This window comes from Nycticebus coucang, chromosome 22 (assembly GCF_027406575.1).
Source record: "Nycticebus coucang isolate mNycCou1 chromosome 22, mNycCou1.pri, whole genome shotgun sequence".
Taxonomy (NCBI): domain Eukaryota; kingdom Metazoa; phylum Chordata; class Mammalia; order Primates; family Lorisidae; genus Nycticebus; species Nycticebus coucang.
Genome location: NC_069801.1, coordinates 49345999 through 49362538, shown reverse-complemented (window position 1 = coordinate 49362538; position 16540 = coordinate 49345999). Strand labels below are relative to the sequence as shown.

General features: G+C 41.3%; 1 protein-coding gene across 8 annotated transcripts in view; it reads left to right on the top strand.

Moving 5' to 3' along the window:
- The window catches only part of TUT4 (terminal uridylyl transferase 4), a 228991-nt gene that overhangs the window by 94853 nt on the left and 117598 nt on the right, over positions 1–16540 (top strand). The gene's annotated exons all lie outside the window — the stretch shown is intronic.

Sequence of the window (16540 nt, the reverse complement as noted above, 5' to 3'; positions counted from 1 at the left end):
TAAACATCTTCTTCTAAACACTGACTAATCTCCGTGCAGGTGTGTAAACAAAATCATAAAGAAGAAAGTAAACAAGGGGAACAGAGTTAATGGAAAAATATTTTCAAGCATACACTCAGTTCACTCAGTATGAAGTAATGACTGTGTCTTCTCCTCAGGGCAGAGCACCTATAGACCTCTGCGACAATATGTTGTTAACATAAGTCAACCCTCTGGCCCGTATCTCTGAGGAAGGGCAGCATGCCCTTTGATCTCAGGCTTCACAGGGTGTATAGCTTCAGAGAAACGGCTTAAGGAATTTACAACTCCAAGAAAACCAACTCTGCATATTGCCCAGGGGGGTCCAGGTCCCTTAAGCCTCTGGAAGAAAAGCAAGTCATTTTAAACTCACACTGAATTCACTTTGTGTGCTTGATGTAGGATATGTTTATTTGTAAATATTATCCTCCAATCTGTCATTATGCTAGTACCATTTTTGTGTTTAAAACTTGTATTCAAGCATTTTGTGATAGCACTACTTTTAAAGCAGTGATTTTCAATATATGAGGATTATACTTCCTTGAGAAGGTATTTTACGATCACTTTGGAAGGTCTTATAAGCTGCTCTTATCTCTCCTGCACCCTTATTCTAGTGTTCCACCTCATTTGTAGTAGAATTAGTTCTGTCTATCAGTTATGTTGGAGCAGAAAAAGGTTTGAGAATCATTATTCTAAATCCCCTAGAGCAGGGGTTCTCAGCCTTTTTGGCACCAGGAACCTGTTTCATGGAAGACAGTTTTTTTGTTTTGGAGACAGAGTCTCAGTCTCCCTGGGGTTGAGTGCCATGATGTCATAGCTCACAGCAACCTCAAAGTCTTGGGCTCAAGTGATTCTCCTTCCTCAGCCTGCAGAGGAGCTGGGACTACAGGCATCTGCCACAATGCCTGGCTATTATTATTATTTATTTATTTTGAGACAGAGCCTTAAGCTTTTGCCCTGGGTAGAGTGCTGTGGTATCACAGTTCACAGCAACCTCCAACTCCTGGGCTTAAGTGATTCTCTTGCCTCAGCCTCCCGAGTAGCTGGGACTACAGGCGCCTGCCACAACGCCCAGCTATTTTTTGGTTGTAGTTGTCATTGTTGTTTGGCAGGCCCAGGCTGGATTTGAACCCGCCAGCTCTGGTGTACGTGACTGGCGCTGTAGCTGCTTGAGCTACAGGTGTCTAGCCCCTGGCTATTATTTTTAAGAGATGGGATCTCTCTCTTGCTCTGGCTGGTCTCAAACTCCTGAGCTCAAGCAGTCTGCCTGCATTGGCCTACTATGCCCGGCCCCATGGAAGGTAATTTTTCCACAGAATGGGGGCTAGGGGCTATGGTTCTGGGGTGATTCAAGTACATTACATTTATTGTGCACTTTATTTCTGTTATTACTACATTATAACACACAATGAAGTAATTATACAACTCACCATAATGCAGAATCAGGAGAACCCTGAGCTTGTTTTCCTGCAACTGGAAAGGCCCATCTGAGGGTGATGAAAGACAGAAACCCAAAGTGTGTTGCTTACGTCCAGTGTACTCTGTTATCTTGTTTGCTATCACTGCAGAAAACCCTGCTTTACAAAGATAGGGTGTTGGGAATGGAAGCCGGCGTTTCAGTGTTGTTGGGTCAATCTCAGGATATTCTACCTTGACTTCAATCCAGAATTATAGAGATTAGAAGTTGTCTCAAACAGACTTTTTTTTTTTTTTTTTTTTTTGCAGTTTTTGGCCAGGGCTGAGTTTGAACTTTCCCTACCCTTTTGAGCCATAGGCGCTGCCCTCAAACAGACTTTTGAGGCTACCATCATTTTATGATCTCAAGCAATTGATCTACCAAAGATTGATTCACCTGGCTTATTTATAGAATTGTGGATCCTGGATCTTCAGTCTATTTGTGAATAAGCCAGGTTGTGGTTGGAAAGTAATGCTGGAACACTTTTGAAAGTTGTTGAGATAATTGATCATGCACCATCTGAGAGAAAGAAGGCTCTGGCTCAGTCTCTGTCAAAATCTCTGTTAATTGGCTTTTTAAAGAAATTTTAAGTTAATTAAAATTTTTTTTTAAATTTTATTTTATTTATTTTTTTTCTTTTTGACTCTTAAGTACTACCACTTCCTTTAGGAACTCTAGCTACAAAGTCCCTGAACCCAGAATTAAGCTCCCAAAGAAAGAACCTCCTTTATTTTGGCTGGGGCTGGGTTTGAACCCGCCACCTCTGGCATATGGGGCCGATCCCCTACTTCTTTGAGCCACAGGCGTCGCCCTAAAATTTTATTTTGGACAGTCTCACTCTGTTGCTATAGGCTAGAGGGCCATGGCATCAGCCTAGCTCACAACAACCTCATATTCTCCTGGGTTCAAGCGATCTTCTTGCATCAGCCACCCTTGAGCACCTGAGCAGCTAGAATTATAGGTGCCTGCCACAGTGCCTGCCTATTTTTTTTTTTTTACTTTTAGTAGAGATGGTATCTTGCTCTTTCTCAGGCTGCTCTTGAACTCCTGAGCTCAAGTCATCCATCTGCCTGAGCCACAGCGCCCAAGTACTTTTTTCTATTTTTGGTAGAGATGGGGTCTTGTTCTAGTTCAGGGTGGTCTCAAACTCCTGGCATCAATGATCTTCCCAGCTCTGCCTTCCAGAGTGGTAGGATTACAGGTGTGAGCCACCCATCCCAGACTCTAGTATTGCTTTGACTGCAGACACTTTATCTGTTGACTTGAACACAGTTGTCATTATCCTCTGAAGTGACAGATTGAGTTTGTTGAGCAGGTTGAGTATGTCATACAAGTAAGCAGGTTTTGTAACCCATTCTATGTCACTGAAATGTGCTGCCAGTGGTGACTGTGTTTTTGAAAGAATTCCTGCAGCAGCTCTTGTAACTCAGAAACTCTGGCCAGTGATGTACCTTTGGAAAGCCATCTCTCTTTTGTGTATAAGAGATTATGTGTGTGCTCTGCATCCATCTCCTCACAGAGCTGGGCGAATAGACATGAGTTAATAGACATGTACTTTAATGTGGTTGGTAATTTTAATCACCTCCTGCAAAACATTGTTTAGTTCAGGTGACATTTTTCTTTCTTTCTTTTTTTTTTTTTTTTTTTTTCAGTTTTGGGCCTGGGCTGGGTTTGAACCCACCACCTCTGGCATATGGGGCTGACGCCCTACTCCTTTGAGCCACAGGCATTGCCCTTTGAGCCACAGGCGCTGCCCAAGGTGACATTTTTCAGCTAGCCAGCATTTCCCTGTGGGTAACAACTGTGTAGACTCATATTAAGAAGTGATATTTTTGACCTGAGTAGTGAAACCAGAAGCTGGTCCAGTCATGGCAGTCATTCCATTTAGTGCATATACTGACACAAAATGACCAGTTCAGTTTTCCTGATGTGTAATCATTTAAAGACTTGAATAGTTATACAGCTGTGGTGTGGTTGGCAACAGAAGTCCACATAACATATCCTCATGCATATTCTCCTGAAAAATATATCACACATAAGCAAGTGTTGTTGCCTTGTTGTCAACGTCAGTAGACTCGTCAACCTGGATTGCATACCACTGTGACTCATAAATCCCAACAATTGTGCCTCAATATCCTCTGGTGTTTCATCAGTTCTTCTGGTTATAATATAGCTGTAATAGGAATATGTTTTGGTGTATCTTCTCCTAAAAGTTCATGGCAAATATCTTAGCAGCAGGCAGGATCAGCTCTTCACCATTTAATAAAGGGCTTCTTAGCTTTAGCAATCTGGTTAGCCACTAAGAATGTTCTTAGTGCAGACACATTTGATGAAGTGGTGGCCTTCAATATTTGGTTCTGTTCTTTGTGTTCTCATTTTATTCTTTTGAACAGTTCCTAAAGGCTTGTCTTTTAATGCAGGGTGCTTGTTCTCCATGTGGCAACACAGATTTTATTTTATTATTTATTTATTTTTTTATGACACAGTCTTGCTTTGTTGCCCTTGGTAGAGTGCTATGGCATCACAGCTCACAGCAGCCTCTAACTCTTTGGGCTTAAGTGATTCTCTTGCCTCAGCCTCCCAAGTAGCTGGGACTACAGGGCACCTGCCACAACGTCCAGCTCTTTTTTGTTGCAGTTGTCTTGTTGTTTAGTTGGTCCAGGCTGGGTTCAAACCTGCTACCCTTGGTGCATGTAGCTGGCGCAGTAACCACTGGGCGACGGGTGCTGAACCTATTTTTTATTTTTTGAGACAGGGTCTCAAGCAGTTGCCCCTGGGTAGGGTGCCGTGGTGTCATAGTTCATAGCAACCTCCAACTCAGGCTCAAGCGATCCTCTTGCCTCAGTTTTTCTATTTTTAATAGAGATGGGGGTCTTGCTTTTGCTTAGGGGTGTCTTGAACTCATGAGCTCAAGCAGTCCACCTGCCTTGGCCTCCCAGAGTGCTAGGATTATAGGCATGAGCCACTGCGCCTGGCCTGTTCTTTTTTTTTTTTTTTTTTTTTTTTGACAGTCTTACTTGGTCACACTTGGTAGAGTACTGTGGCATCTTTAGTTCACAGCAACCTCAAACTCCAGGGCTCAAGTGATCCTCCTGCCCTCAGTCGCCTAAGTAGCTTGGACTATAGGAGCTATGTTTTATTTTTATTTATTTTTTTGAGACAGAGTCTCAAGTTGTCACCCTGGTAGAGCGCTGTGGTGTCACAGCTCACAGCAACCTCAAACTCTTGGGCTTATACAATTCTTTTGTCTCAGCCTCCCAAGTAGCTGGGACTACAGGTGCCTGTCACAATGCGTGGCTATTTTTTCGTTGTTGTTGTTGCAGTTGTCATTGTTTTTTTTTAGCTGGCCTGGGCTGGATTTGAACCCACCAGCCTCAGTGTATGTGGCTGGCGCCCTACCCACTGAGCTACGGGCGCTGCCCCAGCTATTTTTTTTAGAGATGGGGTCTTGCTCTTGTGCAGGCTGGTCTCGACCTTGCGAGTTCAGGCGATCCACCCACCTCAGTTTCCCAGAGTGTTGGGATTACAGGTGTGAGCCAATACACATGGCCTAAGCAAAGCAGTTTTGAATGTTTTTGTTGGATAGTTAGTTGTCACATATGGTATACGTAGCTGGCTTGGGGAATATGAATCATCTGTTGCAATGAACCTATAATTTAAGTAGGACTCTTGGTATTTTCTTTTAAATGCAGCTTTCATTTTGTTAATAATCTTAGATCTGTCTGATCACTGATTCTTTCCTCTTTTTCAAAGAAGCTCTTCAGCTATATTTGTTTTTTACTTGTTTTTGCTAGGGTTAGCTTTTTGACTTAACTGTGACCGAGACAAGTACACAATGCAGGAAAGAGGCAATGATAGAAGTAGTAAATAAAATAACAGGTAGGCCATGTGTGATAAAAAGTAAGTGTCGGATTCTGACTTAAAGCATGCCACCACATGTAGCTGTACAATTGAAGTACATCAGCTCTTGCCACTATAAAGCCTGCTATCAGATGGAGCTTGTTACTTGCCCCTGGTAGGATTTGGATATGAGTCTGCAAGCAACTGATTTATTGTGGTCTCTCTGCAGTCAAACCTCTCTCCTAACGGTAATCTGTATTTGCAACCACTCCCCGGCTCTAGCATCACTGCCTCAGCTCCAACTCATTATCATCAGGTATTAGATTTTCATAAAGGGTGTGCAATCAAGATCCCTTGCATGTGAAGTTTATAGTGGGGTTCACAGTCCTGTGAGAACTTAATGCCTCTTCTGATTTAGTAGGAGACAGAACTCAGATGAAGCTTCCCCCACTGGCCCTCAGGCACTCATAGCAGCAGCTCACCTCCTGTTGTGTGGCCTGTTGTGTGGCTCTAGGGAATATAGCTTACTTCCTTTTTACCTGTTTCCTCAAACCCAGGAAATCAAATTTGTATTTTTCTATATATTGTCTTCTATCTTCCTCTAAAATTCTTTCTCTCCTCCTTTTTTTCTTTTTTTTTTTTTTCTTTTGTAGAGACAGAGTCTCACTGTACCGCCCTCGGTAGAGTGCCGTGGCGTCACACGGCTCACAGCAACCTCTAAATCTTGGGCTTACGCGATTCTCCTGCCTCAGCCTCCCGAGCAGCTGGGACTACAGGTGCCCTCCATAATGCCCGGCTATTTTTTTGTTGCAGTTTGGCCGGGGCTGGGCTTGAACCCACCACCCTTGGTATATGGGGCCAGCGCCCTACTCACTGAGCCACAGGCGCCACCCTCTTTCTTTTTTTTTTTTTTTTTTTTTTTTTGAGAAAGTCTCACTTTGTTGTCCTCTGTACAATGCTGTGGTAACCTCAAATTCTTGGGCTCAAGCGATTCTCTTGCCTCAGCCTCCCAAGTAGCTGGGACTACAGGTACCTGCCACAGTGGCTGGCTATTTTTAGAGAAAGGGACTTGCTCTTAATCAGGCTGCTCTCAAACTCATGAGCTTGGGGAATCCACCCACCATGGCTTCCCAGAATGCTAGGATTACAGGTGTGAGCCACCTCACCCGGCTAAAATTCTTTCTCTTACAAGATGGGTGCCCTGCTGTTTGTGTTTCTTGTCTGACTTGTCATTTCTATCTAGGAGCCTCTAGGTCACTCACTTATATTCACTGATAATTTAATGTGATTCTGAACATCCTATCAGGCACTTGGAAGCATAATATTGAAGGTCACTTAATACTTTATTATTCTTTAATTTCTGTATTCCAGTCATATCCTACTGTACTTTCCTGGCGTAACTACTTATATGGTTTAAAATAGTTCTGCTTCGGACCAAAATCTAAATTGTGTATATTTGCATTTTTTATTATATTTTTTAGTTTTTCTGACGTATTCCTAATCTCTGTATGTAGCCTCTTTTTAGGTTTATCCTTTCCTCCCTCTAGCACCATACCTGTTATGTTTCTTACTCTATTGAAATATTCATTTTGTAAATCTCAGACCTAGCATGAATTTTAATATCTGCAAATTGTATAAACTAGTGGATTGATGTTTATGTATTTAGATAGGTCCTTAACATAGTGTGGCAGTGTTCTAATCAAGTTCCTTTCCTATTCGTCACATTTGCTATTATTTTACTCCCTTAAGTCCTCTACTGCCCTCTGTTTTTCTCACTCATTGGTGGCCTTCTGTTTTATAGAACAATGTTAAAAAAACTTGGGTTTCCTACAGTTCTTTGAAATACTGATAAGTGGTGCTGGCAAAAGAGGCTGACTTAGTTAAATCTGGGACATGTTGCAGAGATTTACAGTGTTTATTATCATATTGAATCTGAGAGGTTCTTCAAGAAAGAAATCCATTTAACTGTTTAATACAGGCCCCCCCATCCTACCAAAATCATTTGATAAGGCCCCAAATAACCTTTTTAAAAAGCTTTTTTACTATTATTGCTAATTACTATTATTTACTTTAGTGACTCATCTCCTTCTCCTTTCCTCTCTGTTTTGCTCTGTAGAAGTTATTCTTAACCAGAAACTGTGTCACTCTTCTGCTTATAAATTTATGGGTTATCTTAGCTGAAGTATAAACTCAGCTAGTTCTGCAAATGTATTCATCAGCTTATGTTCCCAATTCATCGTTGCGCATTCTATTCCATGGTCCTAAAAAATTTCTCAAAGTTTTATAAACACATTTTGTTTGGTATGTAGTCTTATCTGTTAGGTCTATGCCTTCTTACTCTCTTTGGGAAATTATTTTTCAGCTCAGCTGCTGTCTCCACGATGAAGGCTTTTCTTAGGCTCTTTCTTCTGAGTTTCCATAGCTGTGTCACATGTCATTATTTGTTTATATGACTATCTCCCTTTTAAGATATGAGTCCCTTATTTATCTTTGTATCCTCAGCTTTTAACCCAGCATCTTACATATGAATATTGACAAATGTTTGTTAAAGTTCATTCCAGATTTATGTATTTTCTTGAAAAAAATGCAGCCTCAGCTATATATATAGTTTGCAGGGCTCAATGCAAAATGAAAATTCAGGGCCCCTTATTTAAAAAGCAGAAATTGCTGGGAGAGGTGGCTTTTGCCTGTAATCCTAGCACTGTAGGAGGCTTAGGTAGGAAGATCACTTGAAGCCAGGAGTTTGAGCCCAGCCTGAGCAAGAGGGATACCTTGTTTCTAAAAAAAAAAAGAATAATTAAGTGGGCATGGTAGCATGTGCCTTTAGTTCCAGCTGGTTGGAGGCTGAGACAGGAGTATTGCTTGAGCCCAAGTGTTTGAGGTTGCTGTGAGATGTGATGATGCCACTACACTCTCCTAGCCTGAGTGACAGAGTGAGACTTTGTACCGCCCCCACCAAAAAAAAAAAAAAAAAGAAAAGCAGGGAAGAAAGTGTTGTTAAAGGTAGTAAAACATAAAAAGTTTTTTTGTTTGTTGTTTGAGACAGAGTCTCACTATGTCACCCTCAGGAGAGTGCTGTGGTGTGACAGCAACCTCTAACCCTTGGATTTAAGCGATTCTCTTGCCTAAGCCTCCCAAGTAGCTGGGACTAGAGGCTTCTGCCACAACGCCCGGCTGTTTTTTTGGTTGCAGTTGTTATTGTTGTTTAGCCCAGGCCGGGTTTGAACCTGCCAGCCTCCATGTTGAGCCCTACTCACTGAGCTATGGGCGCCTGGCCAACATAAAAATTTTAACCTTTCTTCAGCAGTCTGTCAACTTATGGTATTTTTTGTTTACTTTTAAATGTTATTCTGAATAAAGAACAATTAAATATTTTAAATTATTAAACAGTGAGTTTTACTGTTCAGCTTTATATTGTGCAGTGCCAGTTTTTTTTGTTTGCAGACAGTTTTGATCTGTCACCCTGGGTAAAGTGCAGTGGTGCCATCATAGCTCACAGCAATCTCAAACTTCTGGGCTCAAGCAGTCCTCCTGCCTCAGCCTTCCAAGTAGACTATAGGCATACACCACCATGCCTAACTTTTTCAGTTTTTAGTATAGACAGGGTCTGGTTCTTGCTGGGCTTGTTTCCTACTCCTGATCTCAAGGAATTCTGCCTCTGCCTTCCAGATAGTTAGCAAATATTATAGATGGTACATTGCATCTGACCCTACAATGCCAGTTTTAACTACAAACATAAGAGCATTTAACTTTTATGTAGAATTGTTGGTATTTTGTAGCTTATACTTGCATATATAGTTCATTTTTACCAGAACAGTGTAAATGCTGCCCAAAACCCACTCGACACTTTTTAAAAAGTTAATTAATTTTTTATTACTCGACTTCTTATGTTACTTCTTGGTACTTGCACATTTGTCAACACTATCTTTGACTTGCTGAGACTAAAAGACTAAAAGTCTTTTAGTGGAGACTAAACGAAAAAGAAAGTATGAATTGCATTATTTTTCCTTTTCCTTTTGTGTCATCATAAATGTTTAGTTCAAGGAAGTGAGCATGAGTAAGAAAATACATGATAGTATTCTCTGGTCATTCATGCTCACCTCCCCAACTTTTCAGTTAAACAAGAGCATTTGTCTTTCATGGCACATGCCTGTGGTAGATAGAATTTGTGTTCTGCTCATATTGGATAGGATCTTTTGTATGTATTTGTTACATCTAATTGGTGTATAGCGTTGTTCATGTCCACTATTTCCATTTTGATCTTCTGTCTGATCTATCCATTATTGAAAGTGGGGAACTAAAGTCTCCAAGTATGGTCGGGCATGGTGGTTCATGCCTGTAATCCTAGCACTCTGGGAGGCTGAGGCGGGTGGATTGCTGGAGCTTAGTAGTTCAAAACCAGCCTGAGCAAGAGCGAGACCCTGCCTCTAAAAAATAGCAGGGTGTTGTGGTGGGCGCCTGAGCCCAAGAGTTTGAGGATGTTGTGAACTGTGACACCATGTCTCCTGACTGCGACAAAGAGAGACTCTGTCTTAAAAAAAAGAAGTCTCTAAGTATGATTGTAGAACTATTTCTCTTTTTAATTCTGTTAATTTTTGCTTAATATATTTTGAAGCCCCATTGCTAAGTATGTGTATGTTTATAGCTGTTACGTGTGTTTGTTGCGTTGCACTTTTTTTTTGCAGCTGTTGGCCAGGACTGGGTTTGAACCCACCATCTCTGGCACATGGGGCCGGCGCCCTATTCCTTTGAGCTACAGGCGCTGCCCTGTACTTTTTCTTTTTTTGAGACAGGTTCTTTGGGTGCCTAGGCTGGAGTGCAGCATGATCATAACTCACTGCAGCCTCAGACTTCTGGGCTCAAGTGATCCTCTTGTCTTAGCTTCCCAGTAGCTAGGACTATAGGTGTGTCCCACCATGCCTGGCTAATTTTTTAATTTTTTGTAGCAGTGAGGTCTTGCTTTGTTACCAGGGCTAGTCTCAAGCTCTGGGTCTCAAGTGATCCTCCAGCCTTGGCCTCCCAAAGTGCTGGGATTACATGTATGAGCTATGCCAGCCAGCCTGGATTAAACTTTTTATCAGTGTATAATGCCCTTTTTTGTTTCTTGTAACCTGTTAGACTTTAAGTGTGTTTTGTGATCATATACCTGACTGCATTAGAAATAAAATGTATATTTTGTCTGACAATAATATAGTCACCCTAGCTCACTCTTGGTTACTGTTTCCATGGAATATCTTTTTTAGTCCTTTTTTATGTACAACCTCTTTGAATTTAAAGTGAATCTGGTAGATAGATGATACATGGATCATGTGTTTTTTATTTAATTTGCCAATCTCTGCCTTTAATTGGAGAGTTTAATTCATTTATGTTAAATTACTGATAAGGATTTACTTTTGCTATTTAGCTATTTATTTTCTATATGTTTTATATGTTCATCAGTTTATCTAACGCTGTATTTTATGTATTTAGTTGATTTGTTTATAAAATACCATTTTGATTTCCTTTTCTCTCTGTTTTATTAGTGGGGTTTGAACCCGTCACCCTTGGTATATGGGGCCGGCGCCCTACCGACTGAGCCGCAGGCGCCGCCCTGAATTAATTTTTTTTTTTTTTTTTTAGAAGAGACAGGGATTCACTCTTTGCTCAAGATGATCTCGAACTGAGATAAAAGGATCATCCTGCCTCAGCTGCCCCAGAGTGTTAGGATTACAGGTGTGGGCCAATGTGCCCAGCCTTTGTTTATATTCTTTTGGTCACAGATTACATCTTTATATATTGTATATAAATTCACATAGTTTTTTTTTTTTTTTTTTTGCTCAGGCAGTCCACCTGCCTGGCCTCAGTGCTAGATTACAGGTGTGAGCCACTGTACCCTGCCTAATCATGGATTTATAATGATTTTTTATGCATTTGTCTTTTAAAATAATGTGAAAGGAAAAATCTCTCAAGAGTTACAAACCAAAAGTACAATAATTATGGCTTTTATATTTATCAGCGTGGGTTGTTTTTGCTAGTGTTCTTTACTTCTTATAGATTTGAGTTAGTGTCTGGTATCCTTTAATTTCAGGGAACTCCTTTCAGCATTTCTTGTAGAGCTAGTCCACTGGTAATGAACCGTCACATGTCACAACTTTTGTTTATAAGGGAATGTAATTTTTCCTTCATTCTTTTTTTTTTTTCTTTTCTCCTTCTTGCTTGAAGAGTAGTTTTGCTGGCCAGGGAGTTCTTACTTAACAATCTCCTCCCCCTCTGGGCGGCGCCTGTGGCTCAGTGGGTAGGCACCAGCCCCATATACGGAGGGTGGAGGGTTCAAACCTGGCCCCTGCGAAACTGCAACAAAAAAATAGCTGGATGTTATGGCAGGAGCCTGTAGTCCCAGTTTACTTGGGGGTGCTGAGACAAGAGAATCGCCTAAGCCCAGGAGTTGGAGGTTGCTGTGAGCTGTGATGCTATGGCACTTTCCTGAGAGTGATAAAGTAAGACTGTCTCTCTTTAAAAAAAGCTGTAGAAAGAGAACAGAGGAAGAGGAGGAGGACATAGATACAGGGATCCTCAAACTATGGCCTGCAGGCCACATGGGGCGGTGTGATTGTATTTGTTCCTCTTTTTTTTTAACTTCAAAATATGTGCAGTGTGCATAGGAATTTGTTCATAATTTTGTTTTTGTTTAAACTATAGTCTGGCCCTCCAACCGTCTGAGGGACAGTGAACTGGCCCCCTGTTTAAAGAGTTTGAGGACCCCTGTATAAGAAAAAATTTCCAGAAGTGAAAAATGTGAGTTATTGATTAAAAGACCTAACCTGAATATGCAGCAAAATGAAGAAATATCTATAGCAGGGAATACCACTTCGAAATTTCAGAATACTGAGGTAAAGATAATTATCCTTAAAGTTTCCATTGAGAATAAACCAGTAAAGTATAAGTAGAGAATAATAATAGTATTTTCTTTGTGATAGTCCTAGAATCTAGAAATCATTGAAAAGAAACTTGTAAGATTCTGAGCGAATGAATGATTTTTTTTTTTTTTTGGCCGGGGCTGGGTTTGAACCCACCACCTCTGGCATATGGGACCAGCGCCCTACTCCTTAAGCCACAGGCGCCGCCCCAAATGAATGATTTTTAACCTAGAATTTTATACCTAACTAAACAAATGGTGATGATAAAGACATCTCAAATATGTAAAGTTTTGTAAAATTTATCTCCTTTGTGAGTTTAAGGGGGTCCAAATAAATAGCACTTTCTTTCTTGAATTCCAAACAAGTGATGAGACTTGAATATGGAGCATCTAGGGACTAGAATATAATTTTATTAATGGTAAGGTTCAGGCTCCGCACCTGTGGCTCAAGCGGCTAAGGCGCCAGCCACATACACCTGAGCTGGTGGGTTCGAATCCAGCCTGGGCCTGCCAGAAACAATGATGGCTGCAACCAAAAAATAGCCTGGTGTTGTGGTGAGCGCCTATAGTCCCAGCTACTTGAGAGGCAAAGGCAGGAGAATCGCTTGAGCCCAGGAGTTGGAGGTTGCTGGGGGCTGTGATGCCATAGCACTCTACCCAGGGCGACAGCTTGAGGCTCTGTCGCAAAAAAAAAAGGGGGGGGGGCAGTACCGGTTGCTCAAAGGAGTGGGGTGCCGGCCCCATATGCTGGAGGTGGCAGGTTCAAGTCCAGCCACAGCCAAAAACTGCAAGAAAAAAAAAAAAGATAAGGTTCAATTTGGAGAATGAAGCTTATGCTTTCAAGTGGTTTTCTAAATATTCAATGCCAGAATTAGGCATAATTAGCCTTCAGGCATAGGCAGAGCTGAACAACTGCAGGCCCCATGTGAGGCTTATACCTGTAAATGTTAGAATGTGAAGGAATATAGTGGGATTTTCTTCTCTGTAGAGAACAGAATTTAAAGAGGAAGAACAGGGAAAGAGGCTAAGTTTTGGTTAGATTATTTTTCCAGACTTACTGATGAAATGTTACCTCATCTCCTTGGGAAATGTATGAATGAGTGGAAAGAGGTCAGGAATGTTAGGATAATTGTCCGCTACACCAAGTGAAATATCAGAATGGGGCATAATTCTTTTCATTATCTCCCCTCCCCTTTTTTTTAGAAAGCTGCTGGAGAATTTGTTCCACCAAAAGAAAAAGAGGGAGTAAATCTAGGAGGAAGGAGTAACTCTTAAAAGTGGAAAACAGAGGGGCGGCACCTGTGGCTCAGTCGGTAAGGCGCCAGCCCCATATACCAAGGGTGGCGGGTTCAAACCTGGCCCCGGCCAAACTGCAGCCAAAAAAATAGCCGGGTGTTGTGGCGGGCGCCTGTAGTCCCAGCTGCTGGGGAGGCTGAGGCGGGAGAATCACCTAAGCCCGGGAGTTGGAGGTTGCTGTGAGCTGTGTGAGGCCACGGCACTCTACCGAGGGCCATAAAGTGAGACTCTGTCTCTACAAAAAAAAAAAAAAAAAAAAAGTGGAAAATAGAAGAGTTAACTTGAGAAGGAGGAAGGGAATTGGTAGGATGATGAGAAAGGAAGTTAGTCTACTAAGGATGATAATTGGAGTAGAAATGTAGTAGTGACCAGGAAGCTCCTAAAAGGGATTACGAAAAGAACAACTAAAAGATTACTTGATGTGTTTGAACACATAGGATATGTAGTTTTTTATAAGTTTAAGGGATATAAAATGCAGTTTTGTTATATGCATATATAGCATAATGGTGAAGTCTGGGCTTTTAGTGTATCTGTTACCCTAATAATGTACATTGTACCCATTATCATCCACCCCTTTCCTACCTTCCTGCTCTTCCACCCACTCTTCCAAGTCTCCAATGTCTGTCATTCCATCCTGTCTTTCTATGTGAACACGTTATTTAGCTCTCACTTATGAATGAGAACATGTAGTATTTGACTGTTTCTGAGTTCTTAAGATAATGGCTTCCAGTTGGATCCATGTTGCTGCGAAAGACATGGTTTAATTCCTTTTTATGGCTGAGTAGTATTACATTGTTATACCACAATAGTCTTCCATATATACCACATTTTTTTTATCCAGTCATCTGTTGATAGATACTTAAGTTAATTTCCATATTTTTATTATTGCAAATAGTGCTGCAATAATCATATGAATGTAGGTGTGTGTCTTTCTTTTTTTGTTTTTGACAGTCTCACTTTGCCACCCTCGGTGGAGTGCCTTGGTGTCACAACTCAACAGCAACCTCAAACTCGTGGGCTCAAGTGATTCTCTTGCCTCAGCCTACCAAGTTGCTGGGACTACACGTGCCTGCCAGAATGCCTGGCTATTTTTAGAGATGGGGGTCTCGCTTTTGCTCAGGTTGATCTTGAACCTGTGAGCTCAGGTAATCTGCCTTGGTCTCCCAGAGTGCTAGGATTAACAGGCATGAGCCACTGTGCCTGGCCAATGCAGGTATCTTTCTGATATAAAGATTTCCTTTCTCGGGCGGTGCCTGTGGCTCAGTGGGTAGGGCGCCAGCCCCATATACCAAGGGTGGCAGGTTCAAACTCGGCCCTGGCCAAACTGCAACAAAAAAATAGCTGGGCATTGTGTCAGGTGCCTGTAGTCCCAGCTACTCGGAAGGCTGAGTCAAGAGAATCACCTAAGCCTAGGAGTTGGAGGTTGCTGTGAGCTGTGATGCCACTGCACTCTACCAATGGCGATAAAGTGTCTCTACAAAATAAAAAAAAAGATTTCCTTTCTCTTGGAGGCAATACCTAGTATTGGGATTGCTGAGTCAAATGGTAGTTATATTTTGATACTTGAGATATCTCCATGTTTTCTGTAGAGGTTGTACTGATTTACATTTCCATCAACAATGCATAAGCAAGCATTGCCTTTTTTCTGCATCCTTGCCAGCATCTATTATTTTTTGACTTTTTAGTAAAAGCTTTTCTGGCTGATATGCAATGATATATCTCATTGTGGTTTTAATTAGCATTTCACTGATGATTAGTGATGTTGAGCATGGTTTCATATGTTTCTTGGCCATTTCTATGTCGTCTTTTGAAAATTGCCCGTTCATGTCTTTTGCCCACTTTTTTTTTTTGAGACAGAGTCTTATTATGTTGCCCTTGGTAGCGTGCTGTGGTGTCACAACTCACAGCAAACTCAAACTCTTGGGCTTAAGCCAGTTGTTTTCAACCTTCCTAATGCCTCAACCCTTTAATACAGTTCCTCATTTTGTGATGACCCCCCAACCATAAAATTATTTTCGTTGCTACTTCGTAACTGTAATTTTCTTACTGTTATGAATTGTAATGTAAATATCTGGTATGCAGGATGTATTTAGGCGACCCTGGGGTCGTTCTACTCCCAAAGGAGTTGTGACCTACAGGTTGAGAACTGAAGGATTAAGCAATTCTCTTGCCTCATGTGATTCTCTTGCCTCAGCCTTCTAAGTAACCTGTCACAACTGGCTATTTTTTTATTGTTGTAGTTGTTGTTGTTTAGCTGGCCCAGGCTGGGTTCAAACCTGCCAGCCCCAGTGTATGCGGCTGGTCCCTAACCACTGAGCTATGGGCGCCAAGTCAGCCTTTGCCCACTTTTTAGCTTTTTTTCTTGTTCAGTTTCCGTTGTTTAAATTCCTTATATAAATTGTGCATATTAATCTCTTGTCAGTTGTATAGTCTTTTTTTTTTTTTTTTTTTTGAGACGGAGTCTCACTTTGTTGCCCTCAGTAGAGTGCTGTGATGTCATAGCTCATAGCAACCTCAAACTCTTGGGCTTAAGTGATTTTTTTGCCTCAGCCTCCCAAGTAGCTTGGAACTATAGGTGTCCGCCACAATGCCTGGCTTTTTTTTTTTTTTTTTTTTTTTTTTAGAGACGGAGTCTCATTATTAATCAGGCTGGCCTTGAACCCAGGAGCTCAGGCAGTCCATCCACCTCAGTCTCCCAGAGTGCTAGGATTGCAGATGTGAGCCACCACGTCTGGCCAGTTGCATAGGTTTTAAGTATTTTCTTTCTGCAGGTTGTCCATTCACTTGGTTGATTATTTCTTTTTATATGTGGATGCTTTTTAGTTTAAGTCCCATTTGTGTATTTTTATTTTTGTTACTTGTGCTTTTGAATTCTTTGCCTAGATCAATGTCCAGAAGACTTTTCCCTAGGTTCTCTTCTATTTTTATAGTTTTGGGTCTTACATTTAAATCTTTAATCCATTTTGAGTTGGTTTTTCAATATAGTGAGAGAGGGGTCCACTTTTCATTCTTTGGCATATGGCATGCCAGTTTCC